The 13,958-nt window shown below is 37.5% G+C and overlaps 1 protein-coding gene across 12 annotated transcripts in view; it reads left to right on the top strand.

The window, feature by feature from the left end:
- The window catches only part of ROBO2 (roundabout guidance receptor 2), a 556,155-nt gene that overhangs the window by 172,759 nt on the left and 369,438 nt on the right, over nucleotides 1–13,958 (top strand). The gene's annotated exons all lie outside the window — the stretch shown is intronic.

Genomic DNA, 13,958 nt, shown 5'->3' with positions numbered 1-13,958 from the left:
GCTATTATTTAATTCACATTACTTGTTTTAACTCATTGGTTTGCGTACATTAAAAGGTGTTCATTTATATGTGTCACTTCTCCATACAGCTAAAGTATTGAAATAGTATCATCTCTACTATTTTAATGTAGTTCAATTAGATTCTTTATAGAAATTATAAATGATTCTTTAAAAAAATAAAGGCAGAAACCTGTCAAGATGATTAAAGAGACGTTTTCCTCATGTTCCAGTTGAACCATGGAATCTTCCAGTGATGTGTACTTAAAACCATGTACGTTCTGAATACACTTTCACGGTAGGTGTAACTAACCTCACCTGACTAATGAAGAAAGATTAGTATCTCTTTCATCATTTAGACATTAATGAACTTTTAGTCTTACACAACACAGTTAGCCATTCATCTTTTTGAAAAAGATGAATTATTGTTTAACTTGCATCCCAAGTGTTATTATGTTATATAATAGGAGAAATCACACACTTTCTATGACAAAAATAAATAGGTGATGTAGGTTCCTGGAAAATAGAATCCAAGTGGTAGAGTCAAAGGTAGCAGTTAACATTAAGTGCAATTTTTAATAGCCGCTATGCATGCGGTGGCCGAGCTTTCCCAGGCACCTCGCTTTATGTGATCTAAACATTTCTGTGAGGGAAAACATCCGTCACCTGAGCACTGCCTGCCCAGCTGGCTGCGCCCGGCCGTCCTCGCGGTGCGGGGCGCCTCTCGCCCCGAGCCCCCTGACCTGGCGCCGCTCTGCCCGCGGGGTGCCTCCCCAGGCCCCGCACGCTGGGCTCCAGCGCTCAGACCGGCCTCCGGGTGGGCAGGCGGTGTTTGCGCTTTTAAAGCGGCTCTTACAGGGTTACACTGCATTCCTTGCTAGTCTTTCCTTAACTATAACAAATTCCGCTTCAACCAGTTTAAGCTAAAAAGGGCTTTTGTTTTTTAAAAGTATATCTTTATTGATTTCAGAGAGAAGAAGGGAGAGGGAGAGAGAGATAGAAACATCAATGATGAGAGTCATTGATCGGCTGCCTCCTGCACCCCCCCCCCGACTGGGGATCAAGCCCACAACCCCGGCCTGTGCTCTGACCGGGAGTCGAACCCCGATCTCCTGGATCCTAGGCGGGCTGCTGTTTTATAGCTAGTAGTTTGTCACTGATCCAATGCACTGGGAGGAAGCTGAGCCTAACACCAGGATTCAGACCCCTACCTCTTTGTGTCTATGACACTGCCATGTCTACCTCCAGTGTCTGTCTACCTATGTCTCTCCCTCTCTCTTCCCCCAGGCTGATCTTATAATTCATCCTACAGTGTGGCCCTATAGTAAAAATGAAGACTGCCCAATCAAGTGGCCTAGTCATGCACCAGTCCACTGGGACATGTAAAAATAAGGCTGTTTGGACAGGAATTATAAACTAAGAGTTCCCCAAAGAAGGGGATTCCTGTGAAGATACACAATAGCTGTCCAAAATACGCATTTTAAAAAATGGATAGTATTGCCTGGTCGGCCTGCCTCAGCTGTTGAGCATCTACCTATAATCCAGGAGATCGGGGTTCGATTCCCGATCAGGGCACATGCCTGGGTTGCGGGTTTGATCCCCAGTCGGGGGCGTGCAGGAGGCAGCCGATCAATGACTCTCTCATCATTGATGTTTCTATCTCTCTCCTTCTCCCTTCCTTTCTCTGAAATTAATAAAGATATATATTTTTAAAAGAGGATAGTATTCAGAATATTAATACACTATCTTACTTAACCTCCTATCCAAAGTTATATTGAACACACACACACACCTCTATTCAAAAATTGGTAAAGAAATATATTCAGTACGAACCTACTGTCAGAGAATTTGAACATCACAGAGGATTTTCAAAGTGAGAAACACTGTAACAAAGGGATGAAAGATTTTTCTAGAAGGTTTAAAAAAATATTTTTTTAACATTTTTTCAATATAAATGAATGTAAGAACTTTCAAGTAAGAGTGAATTATTTTGCAAAGTAGATTCTGTTTTTCATTTCAGGTCATCTTTACTGGTTTATTCCCCTTGAATTTTTTAAGATCATTTAAAACAGCTGCTTTTAGAAACTTTATTTTTATATAAATGCATTTATAAATTAAATTTTTATTTTTTATTTAAAGTATTCCCACTTAAATATGTTTTTCCTTTATTTTAAGCCGATGATGAGACAGCATGGTGATAGGTCCATTTGCTCTATGCAATGTGCACCTTTGTTCTGTGGGAAAATGTGGTCTACTCCTAATTTCATTTTCATCTTCTAAATAAGAAGACCCATTAAAAAGCAGACATCTGGTGTTGAAAGCACTTAAGGCTGTAGCTTCCAAGGAGTGCTTTCCTTCCTCTTTAAATATGTATGAACTGTTGTTTTGGTAATACACTTCACCCTGTCAAAATAGAATCAAATAGAATATGTGTGACCTCGTTCCCTTCCACCCTGGGAAGGTGATTTCCAGGATCATTGAGGTGAACAGTGTGCAGAAGCCCCCTCTTTCCGTTCTGTCCACCGCCAGAGCTCTTACTTTTACTAAGCTGAAAGTTTCGGTGAATCTGCTTTATCAATAGCTGTGCTGTTTCACTTACAAAGATGATTCTGTGAGCTGTACTAGTTCAGCTATAAAGAATGAGTTTTAAGCTTTCAAAAAATAGGCCTTGAAAGAATGTCAGAAGACCTCTCCCTTCACTGATAGTTCATATTAGCAAGGGCTCACATTTTTTATGTCACCTCGGTAATTCTATGTATGGATATTCATGTGTAATGGATGCTGAGGCTAACTATTGTTAACTGTTTTCTTAAGGGAAGGGGGTAACTAAACGAGGCATTGAGCTAACTAACTGTTGTTTTCAGGTGATGGACAGTTGATGGTAACTTGCTTTTTTGAGGTTTAGACCCACATTCTCCAGAACCATGTCCTGTAGAACACTCGCTGTCCAACCTGCCTGCTCTGTTCTCTGTTCCTTGACAAAAGAGCTAGGGAGTCAAATGTTACCTACTCTGCCTTCTCCTGCAAATCCATGGTTGAAATTTGCCTGTGACACTCTCTGCAAAGCTTGTAGTAAAGACATCTGTGCTGTCTTGTTTCAACGGAATTGCCCCATTGTATTTAACCCTTGAACATTAAAAAAAAAATCCTTTTGGGAAACTGAGACATAGATTTCTTAAAAGTAGCTGTACTGTGTTTGACTACTAATTGTAAACCATATCCTCTAACACTGCTTATTAATGTGTCTTCTACCAGAGTGGGGCCTGTGAGGAGACAGTTCCTTCACTTAGGAAACTTAAAGGAGTTTTGATTCTGACGCAAGTTTCTGAATTTACTTACCATGCAGTCCAAATTCAAAGACAGTCGATGTGGTTTTTCACAAGCCACAAAGGTTTGAATATCAGAGCTGGAAGATAGACTAATAAAGAAAATGTAGATTTTATAGGTTACTTGAGGAAAAGATATTTGTCTAATTTAAGATTTGTGCCAAACGGCATTCTGGGCTCACCCATTTGCTAAGAAGTCTTTATTGCCTTAGAAAATACATTATGAAACACAGAGAACAGCATTTAATATTCTTTGGACTACAGTCTTGTAGTGCTTCAGTGTTATTACTATAGATAGTAATGCTTGTTGTACCTACCGCATTGTTGAATTAAATCTGCGTGACTTATAGAGCTTATTGTAAAATTTCTTTTATTACTTGACTAATTTTTGTGGGAAGTATTTTAAAAACCTAAACTCCTCAGGAGTTTACTTATTTATATATTTTTCTCCTAAAGGAATAGGAAGGATCTTAGTTTGAGAAAAGATAGGAGAATCCGTTTGAAATTCTTGACCATCTGGATTCTGGGTAACATACACTTTATATTATTAGACACTTATTTTTCCCTGGGGAAGATTCCTATGATGGCAGCCTGCAAGATTAATAAATAGCACTCGGTTACCCAAGATTCCATAAATAGAGGAAAGGTTCAAATTTAGGAACAGATTTAACACAAATAGCCTAATTTATCATTTAAGTCTCTTTTTTCTTGCTTTTTATTATGACAATTTAAAAAAATATACAAAATCAGAGAAAACAGCATAATGATCTGACATATAACCATGACCTAAATTCTACTAAAAATAATAATTTGCTACAATTTTTTATCTATTCCTCTTTTATTCACTCTGAAGTATGTTAAAGCATTTCATTTCACCATTAGAGATTACAGTAGGCATCTGACAAAATACATGTAGACTTTTCTTTACAAGATTAATGAATTTTATTGTAGGCATGTTATTTTTTTAATGGGAGATACAGAATTATTGGGGCTTCTAGGCTCGTTACTTTTTCTATTGAAAATAAAGAATGGATTTTTTTCAAAGATATTTCCCTAGTTTTGCTTTCATTAATGGATTCTAATTGAGTCAGTTCTGCATAATATGTAATCATTACAAAGCCTTGTTTTATGCTTTCTGACAGCTTTTGGATTCTTTTGCTCAGAGGAAACTCATCTATTTGCCCAGGCTATGTGAAGTCTTCTTAATTTCTTTTTCCTTTTTGTTCTTCAAAGTTCAGTTTCTTTAGTATACATGCAGCCATGACAACCATTTTTCATAAATTCTATAATAAATTAAATAAAGCTCTGTGTGGGTCATTTTTGATTAACCTGATTTAAAAAAAAAAATGATTTACCGAAGAGATAGAGAGCTGGAATACTATGTGCATCTAAATCAATTATGAACATACCATCAAATGATTGTGTGTAATAGTGTATAAAAATGACTTTTTCATTGAAACCAAATTAATACTTGTAAGCTTATACTAATATTTTAAAAGCTATAAACATTTCAAAAAATATCTTCACTTTCAACAGAAATATAATTTCTATTTGTGGTTTTATGCTAGGCAAATTTCATCCTAAGATGTTCATGATGTTTAATTTAGGACAGCATTTCTTGGGAAGTTCAGGGTTTAGGAACATTCATTTTATTAGAATAGAACGATGCATTATGAGACTGTTAAGCAGATGACATCACACATTACTACTGTCTTTATCACCTGGAAAATTACTCATAAGAAAATTTGAGGCTCCAGTTCTACTTCATTACTTACAAGAAATAACATAATATGAATTCTTTATAAATGTAATGTTATATTCATGGAAACATTGAGATATTTTTAAACAAGCAGAAACAAATTCAGTTAAGAATTTGATTGGAATAACCATTTATTTTTTGTTAACAAATTAACAAACAGGAAGAAATTACTATTCTAGTAAAACAAGGTGACTCTATCACAGTGATTTTCAACCTGTGAGTCGCAAGAATTTTTAAAACATGCAACACCTGACTACTTAGGGCCACCGACCTCTTTTCCCTCAGATTGTCAGATACCAAATGACAGCAGCCAACACACTAGCCATCCAGGGTGAACGAGTCAAAATTATACCTATATTTGTGAGGTCGGCAAAAAATATACTTTTTGGTGTGCTGCAGAATTGTAGTCATTAGTTTACGTGCCGTGGAGGCGAAAAAGGCTGGGAGTCGCTGCCCTGTCGCGGGTTCTACTGAGCGTTTCCTTCCCCCGGCCCTGGCCGCCCCGTCTGCCGTCTGCTCCTTTCCTTCAGTTTCCCGCTCGTTCCCTTCTGATTTCCTTTGATAGCAGTTTTCCTCTCTCCCTGCACTTTCTCTCCCCTTCCCCTGTTTTCTTCTGCTTTCTGCTCCTCGCCTTGTCTTTCCCCCAGTCACACAGCTCAGAGGTACTTGGGGACCCTGGTGCCTGCACTGAAACGTCCGTCCAAGGGACAGGGCAAGGACTGACTGCGCAGAGCAGCCTCCCCGCCTGCTCCTTTGGCTCCTTGTGCTGCTCTGATGGACAAGGACACGATGCTCGGTTAGAAATGGGTGGTGTTGCCCCAGTTGATTTTTCTTAAACAGCGTGAACTGTGATGCCAGCCTAACTATAATGTTATTCAATAAACTCTTGACCATTTTATGCAATGAAAAAGTTTCACCTTAAATACAAATTTGGTTTTTATTAAAAAAGCTTTAGCCTTCTAATTTGTTTTTTATAGTAGTTGAAAACACAGGTTCTGAGTTTCTTTTTTTTATAGTGATCCAAGTTAATCTCTTAATAGTCAAAGTAATTTTTTTCAATTATCGTGTTTATTTTATTTTTAAAATCTCTTTGAAAATTAAATTTATTGGGGTAATACTGGTTAATAAGAAGTAAAACTCGGGTATGCAGTTTTGTAATAATCAGTGTATTTTTAACTACCCAAAAACATAAGTAAAAAATAAAATCAAGAAATACTTACTAAAAATAACAATATTTTATATATTAAGGTGGTCATAATCCTCAGTTAAAAATGTCTTTAAAAATATTCATATAAGATTCAGTCATACGACTTTGTGCACCTTATAGCTCTGATACCATTTAGGGCAACCAAGAAAAATACTTCCAGATAGGTTATCTCACCGGCATAAATGGGTTTGAACATGATTTTCAAAAAGGTAATTATTAAAAAACTTTATTCTGACACATTTGGACTCTTAAAATAGGATTCTCGTAAAACAATTAGAGATTTGATCTTCTAGTGCTAATGGGCCCTTATTCCAGCACAGCTCATGTCCAAAGAAAGAATAAGTTAAAGATAACATATAACAGAGGTCACATTTTGTGATGATGGCACTCTTCTTTTTAAAATGGCACTCACTAATTCTGCCCGAGGTAAGTCTACATGTACAAGCTAGTTTGAGGTGTGATGTGTTTGACTGACAGGTGGGATCAAGTTGAGGTGGCATATGGGGTAGAGGAGGGAGAGGAAACAGGTTATACCATCCATTCAAGTCAATCAGATAACCCGATTGTTCTTTCGAATGCCTCACCCTGTCATTGACTGTCAAGTCAGTCAAAATAGTGGAACTAGTTTTTGCATGTATGTAGAGCTTTTTTTATGAGCTCTATTACCTCACTGTTGCAAACACAGACATAACAAATATTCTGTATCATGTGTTGAAAACTGTACACAAATGTTAATGGGTGTGGATGTGTGTAGGAGAGAAACCAGACTGAAGTTAAATCCAACACTGTATTTTTTATATTTGACAAAGTCTCAAACAATTGGTAAAGCGCTTCTTTACAGAAACATCCATCAATATTTTCTCTCTTGGATTCAAACTAGCAATAATTCCAGGATTTTATTGAGGGTTTGCATTACATAGCTTGGAGAGGAGATACTCTAATTCAACAACACTTATTTATATTTTTTTAATTTTAAAATGTTACTTGGAAGATTAAAAATAAAATTTTAATAAAACCCAGAGAGAAACAATGACATGAATCCATAATAGACATAATTGGCGTCTGCTATTGGTTGGGAGCTGTCCCTCACCAAAAGCAGGAAGGTGGTGGCCACAAAAAGATGAAAAAGTCACTGGAGTTCATCAACTTTAAGTTGCAACTTGTTATGAAATGTAGAAAGTACACGTTGGGGCACAAGTAGTCTGAAAATGATCAGACAAGGCAAAGCAAAGCTGATGGGCCATGCTGGCCAAGCCGGTGTCCATCACTACAGTGGCAATAATACTGAATTGTGCACAGCATGGAGAACACTATGGAGCATGCACACTGCTGTCATTCATCCAGGTGATTCTGGTATCATTAGAAGCATTCCAGAACTGACTGGTGAAAAGTAAACCATGAAAAACATTTTTTAAATAAAATTGGCTAGAGCTTCTTTGAAAACAAAACAAAAAGACTGAATTATTTCTGCTCTCTTGAATAGGTTACTTCATTGAAAAGTACAGGTTAAGCTGATCAGTCCAACAACAGCTGATGGGACACATGTTTTAAAATAGTTGGACTGCTCATTTTTACTTCTCTTGCAGTTTGTCTAAGTGACTCAAAATAAATTCTATGTGCTAAGTTCATTTGACATGTTTTGTTGATAAGCTATCTGCTAAAACAATGAAATCAATCTAAGAAGCTGCTTTCACATTTGAGAACTGATTTTAATGTCTAAGCATTCACCATGGTTTCTGTAACACATTGCTCTCAAATGACACATAACACACACACACCTATTTGTTATTGTGTGTGTGCGTGGAATGATATTAATCCATATTATGTAACTGTGTATTGTTTGGAATTGTTTTATGTACCTCATCTAATTTGTTTTCCAGAAACATCCCAGAGAAAAGCGTCATAATTATTATTGAAACTATTGAATAAATAAATAAACAGAGACTTGGGAAAGTTAAATAAATTGGCCAAGTTGGATTAGCTCATGAGTAATTAGGCAGTGGAGTCCAGTGCTTGCTGCTGTTCAGGGCACTCCCATCCTTCCCTAGAGCTGACTACCTCTGTGCCTTTCAAGTGATGTGTATTTTAACACATTAAAATCAGGAGATTACTATTTTTCCTAATAATTTGTACTGAGAATCCCCTGTGTGATACAGTTAGATTTTTTTATTTTTACTTCAGAGCTATTGTACAACAATAAAAAATTTTAACCTGGTTTTCTTAGTTTTAGGGGTGAAAGTGTAAGGTAGCTTATAAAATAGTAAAATTATTGAGTTATCTGTTGAATAAAAAGCTTGCGCTTCATTAAGTGATTTCCCTCTGATGGTAGGAAATGCATCACTTGGCTGTGTCAGAGAACTCTAGAATTTACTTAAATTGTCCATGTAGGACTGTTTTTTAAAATATAACAACAATATAAACATAAGTTACTCTACATATAACAACATTATAAACATATGTTACTCTACAAATGTAATGTTAACCTGGATTCCTTTGAAGGCAAAAGTGAATGCAATAGGGCCCTCCAAAGGCAATGGGGAAAAGAAAATTAAACTGATATTACTACTAGAATTGGATATGTCAAATGGAGTATTTATTAGAATACATTAATTTTACATTACTTTTCTATTAGAATTCTTCAGGCAAATCTTGAAGTACTCATCTGAAAACTGGTTTCTTTTTCAAATTCTGTTAATGAAACAACTGAAAGATTTGCTGCCACATAAACTATAGAGAAGTTAAAGTCTCTCTAAAGCACAGGCCTTTCAAATCAAGAAAAGACATCCATCAGTTGATTAGTAAAAAGTATTTCAGACAACAATTTCTGGTTTTCCTTAAAATTAGGCTTTTTTGAATGCAAAAATAATTTTTTCTTTTTTAAATTGCTTTTATTGATTCTTAGAGAGAGAGGAAAGGAGAGGGAGAGAGAGGGAATCATTGATGAGAGAGAAACATTGACCTGCTGCTTCCTACATGCTCCCTACTGGGGATTGAGCCTGCAACCTGGGCATATGCCCTGACTGGGAATTGTGCCAGCACCTCTGTGTGCATGGTTCAGTGCTCAACCACTGAACCACACCAGCCAGGCTTTTTTTTTTTTTTTTTTTCCTTTTTGATGAAAATCACTACCTTAGGTGAACCTTTAGGCTCTCTAGGTTTTTATTTAATGTTGTATTTCAAGCATGTTTCTAAAATGTGTACTTAATTATGCAATATGATTTTCAGTTAATAGAAGAAAATAATTTGTGTGATTGAACATGTACTTGGAATGTCTGATAAAAGAATACTGCTTTACTTAAAATAGTGCATTACTTTCTCACTAGTTAGAAATCATCCTGTTCTATAGGTTCATATAATTTTTTGGCTGTAAGGTCTTAGGGTGAAGCTAAAACATAAGGTTTCCGAAGACTTCTGCTCGGTTTCTTTTACTCTTTATTAGGTACTTCAATGCTCTACTCTATTGTTTGAATTTTTAAAATAGAGGCTTCCATGCTAGAATCTTTTATCTCCTTCCACCTATAAATTCTTAACATGTTATCTTGAATTTTTCTCTTATTGTACAGCCTCAACGATAGACTTGGTTCTAATCTTTTGCAGTGTGAAATCCTGAACCTGTGTTTTATTTTTCATCCTGTCACCCTTCTCTGGAGTGTTTCTCTGACCTCGGTTCCTCTCTGTGACGGCTCTATTTGGTCTCTCTCCACTGATTACTTGTCCCCACTCACTGTCTTGTCAGGACACTTTGTGGAGGTGGATTATCCCAGTGTCTGTCCTCATGGCTCTACTGAAACTCATCTCCAAAGTCTTTTAATACTTTACTCAGTCCTCGTTCTCTGTAGCTTTAAAATGAATCACCACTGAATCCTCCTTGAACCTTTCTCTTTCCTTGATTTTAGTAATATTGTACTCTCTTGGTTGTCTCTGTGTCTTCAGCCTTGTAGTGCCATCCCTTCTTCTCCAAATTCATCGATTTTCCATCCGACCACTGCTTATTGCATGCCTGTTACTCATCAGGCAAGGATAGAACAACCGAGGACACAGAGGTGACTAAGAAAGAAAACACCCAGCTGCCATGGAGCTGATGCTGGTGGAAAGAGAGACCGTGCATTAGGAAACATGTAAATAATAGAGTTGAAAATGGTCGTGGTTAAATCCTATGGAAAAATATAACAAAGCAATGGTGTAGAGATTAGCTGGAGCAGGGAGCACCAGTGAGCTGGCATGGCCGGGAATGCCCCCTCTCAGCAGGTGGCATTTAATGGGAAGCCAAAGGGGAGGTTGTCCAGGAAGATCAGAGGGAGAGGAATCTGGAGGAGGAAAGAGCAAGTGGAAGGGCACAGACACAAGAGAGACATATCTCAAAAGGATGGTTTTCAATTTGTGCCAGAAAATAGATTGAGGCACTGGGATATGGAAAGGAGGACATGAGTATACTATCTTTCCAAAAGTGGGCTCTGAAATATGGCAGAGATAGACTTCCTGTGGCACACTTGTATGCTACAGAGAACGATTCAGGACTGAGGGAGGCTGATGATGGGGGGGTGGAAATTGTAGCAGAGAATACCTGCCGTATAGGTGTCCTTGGGCTCCCGTCTCTGCAGTGCGTGTGCTTGTCACTCGCTTACAGCCCCCTAGTTAACGCTCCCCTGGCCTGGTCCTGGCTTCCCTCCTGAGCACCTCGCGTCCTGTGGATTCTGTTTCACGTTAGGGCCTCAGCATTCTCTATGTTATTCATGATCCGAGCTCTATGAGGGTATTTGGATATTCCCTTTCCACAGTATTCAGTCAAGATCACTTTGCACTGCTACCTGCAAATACTGGGTACTCAAGCCCTTTGTCGTTCATGTCACATCCGTTTCCTTTTCCTATTAGTACTGACCCGTCCTTGGTTCGGGCTTTCGTTCCCTCTGTCCAGGACTACTGTGGAGATGGGTCTGTCTTTCTGTGATATTCCCCAGATCAATTTATAGGCTGATACCAGGTACTGTAATTAAAAGACTTCCCCAACATCAAGTTAGCCGGGGACTCAAGCGTAGATTTCCTAGCATGTCAGTTAAGATCCTCCGGGTTCTTTCTATGCACACCCCAAGTACAAGGGAGCCACTCACTGTCTCCCGTGTACCCCGTTACTTACTTCTGGGCTTTTCAAGCTTTCCTTCACTGCTCTCACCCTCATCCTCCCAAGTGCTGGCCCCCCTTTGTTGAAAGAATTTTATCATTTTCATCTTACACCATATTATTTCACTACACATCACATTTTTCCTTACATTTTAGATAATTATTTACATATATTTCTTTCCCATTTATTCCTTGAGGGTAGAGACTAGGTAATATTTGTCATTATACCACCTTAAATAATAAACACAGTGACCAAATTATTTGCTGATTAATTGGACCATCTTAATCATTCTCTTTCCTTCCAGTGTTTGTACCCAGGATATCTTTAAACATAAGTAAACTTTCAATTAGATATCCCCACATACATATACTACAACTATTTAATCAGAGGGTGAAGACTCAATGTATGATATTTTGACACATCTAACCCCACATTTCCTGGCCACTCCTTGTAAGCTTATCACTGTAATTAGTGACATTGCCATCTCTCCACAGCCTAAACTAGAACGTTCAGAGACCCTTCATTTGAGTCAATTGCTGCATTTGATTGATTTTATTTTTTACAAGTTTCTGATATCTGCCCCTTTCTTTGTCTTTCCTCTATTATTGCCCACGTTCGGGACTCAGAAAACAGTCAGAGTTTCATCACATGGCGTTCAGTGCTTTCCATAAGTTTTCTATTAACTACCTTTTGTGAACGTGGAGAAGAAACATTCATTTGATGTGGATCCTGAGAAGGAATGTATCTATTGAGATGGACACCTCATGGTCAACTGAAGGCTAAAATTTTATGAATAATAAGAGTGTAGTAGCCATTTGCTGACAGGGCTCCTCACATACTCTCTATTTAGGGAAGAAACTCAGAACTCTTGGCTTTCCACACTATCCCCCCTTGTTCACACCATCTGAGTCAACATCTGCAGGGAAACCCTGGTTTCTCCTTTCTAACAATGGACTGAGACCGGCCCCTTCCAATTTGAACTGCACAATTGGGATACTTCATTTGCATCAAATGGACCTAATTGAGAACCCGGGTGGGAACTTCCAGTATAAAAGGTGGCCTCCCCTTTTGCTTGCTACCTGAATTTAGGTTGCTACCTGAATTTGTATCTCCTAGGCTGGAACTCCTTTTACTCAAATAAATGCTTTTTACTCTTTATTACAGTCTAAAATTAATTTTGGTTTACACCTTCTAGCCTGATCTCTGTATTTCTCTTTCTCAGCTGTAAGTGTAGTCATACAGTGTCCCTCCAAGAGTCCTCAGACTGTGCTTATCTTTCTCATGGTCTTTGTGTTTACTCTCCACTTTTTTTCCCATCAAAAAACCTCCTTCAGCAATCAGGCTTATAATCAGATTTATTTAGCCCTTCTTGACTTTGGAAGGGTTGTTGTTTTGTTGTTGTTGTCAATAATATGCATGTATATGACTTCCAGTAGGTTATAAACTCCAAATATTTCTTACTATTTTTTGTTTGACTTATGATCCCCTTTTCTAGCATCAAGTGAAATGCTAAAGAAAAAGTCTATTGATTTGAATTGCCTTATCATTTTCAACATACTTCTGGACTTATGCCAGAATAATATGTAATATTTAAATCGTATATTCCTTTAATTTAAACAATGCCTTTTATTACCAGCACCGATTGCATCTGACAGTTACATTCTATACCTTCCAAATCCAAGTCATCGTGTTTGAGACTGGTTCTTGTAATATAAAGAGTAGAATTTATTTCCTCTCCTTTTATGGAAAAATGAAAGGGTAAAAATGTGTGCAACAAGGTCATGTAATAGCTTTTACCTGTCTTCACGGTCAATTTTGAGCCCTGCATAACTAATCTGATTGATTGCTGCCTCATCAATTAATATGTCTGAAAATTCCAAGTCAATAAGACTATGAACAGTTCAGTAATATCAATGAGGGGAAGCCTGTTTGTATTATACTTGGAATGTGATTTAAATAACATGAAAAAATACCCTTGCATGTTTTGTCTTCGGCAGCTCTGTGGGTTACAGGTACGCGTGTGAGGCAGCTCTGCGTTGGTAGAGGGAGTGTGGTTTACAAGAGTGCACTGCTAGGCCCTGGTGTCAGAGGACAAAAGCAGCAGCTGCTCCACAGGCTTTCTGTGTTACAGTTTATATCAGTTTTTATGTTTTAAATTAATGTAAATGATCAGATTTTTATATTATTATAGAAATAATGTGAGCGATTAATTCTTGTTATTTAACTTAATTTTTTCAAGAAAAACAATACTTTAATGCAACGAACATTCATTTGGCTCTTGACATCTATACAGAAGATCTATCTTAGTGAACCCCCAACATAAACACATGTATAAGTTAACATTTGCACAGTTTAAAAATATGCATATTATGTTTGTGTTTCTGTTTAAAAAAATAATTTAAGCAACAACCTTGGGATTTAAATATATCCCTGAAGAAAGTCCTTGTATTTCATAGTCAGGTTAGTTCTGAGTTTGTCATTTGCTTCTTACAGCCTAACTGGGGAGAGGACCATTTCCTGGAGCTGCGGGACCTTGGGCTTTTGCCTTTG

Source organism: Miniopterus schreibersii (genome assembly GCF_964146895.1).
Source record: "Miniopterus schreibersii genome assembly, chromosome: 5".
Lineage (NCBI taxonomy): Eukaryota > Metazoa > Chordata > Mammalia > Chiroptera > Miniopteridae > Miniopterus > Miniopterus schreibersii.
Note: the sequence above shows the minus strand (reverse complement) of the source record. Positions and strands in the feature narration are given on the sequence as shown.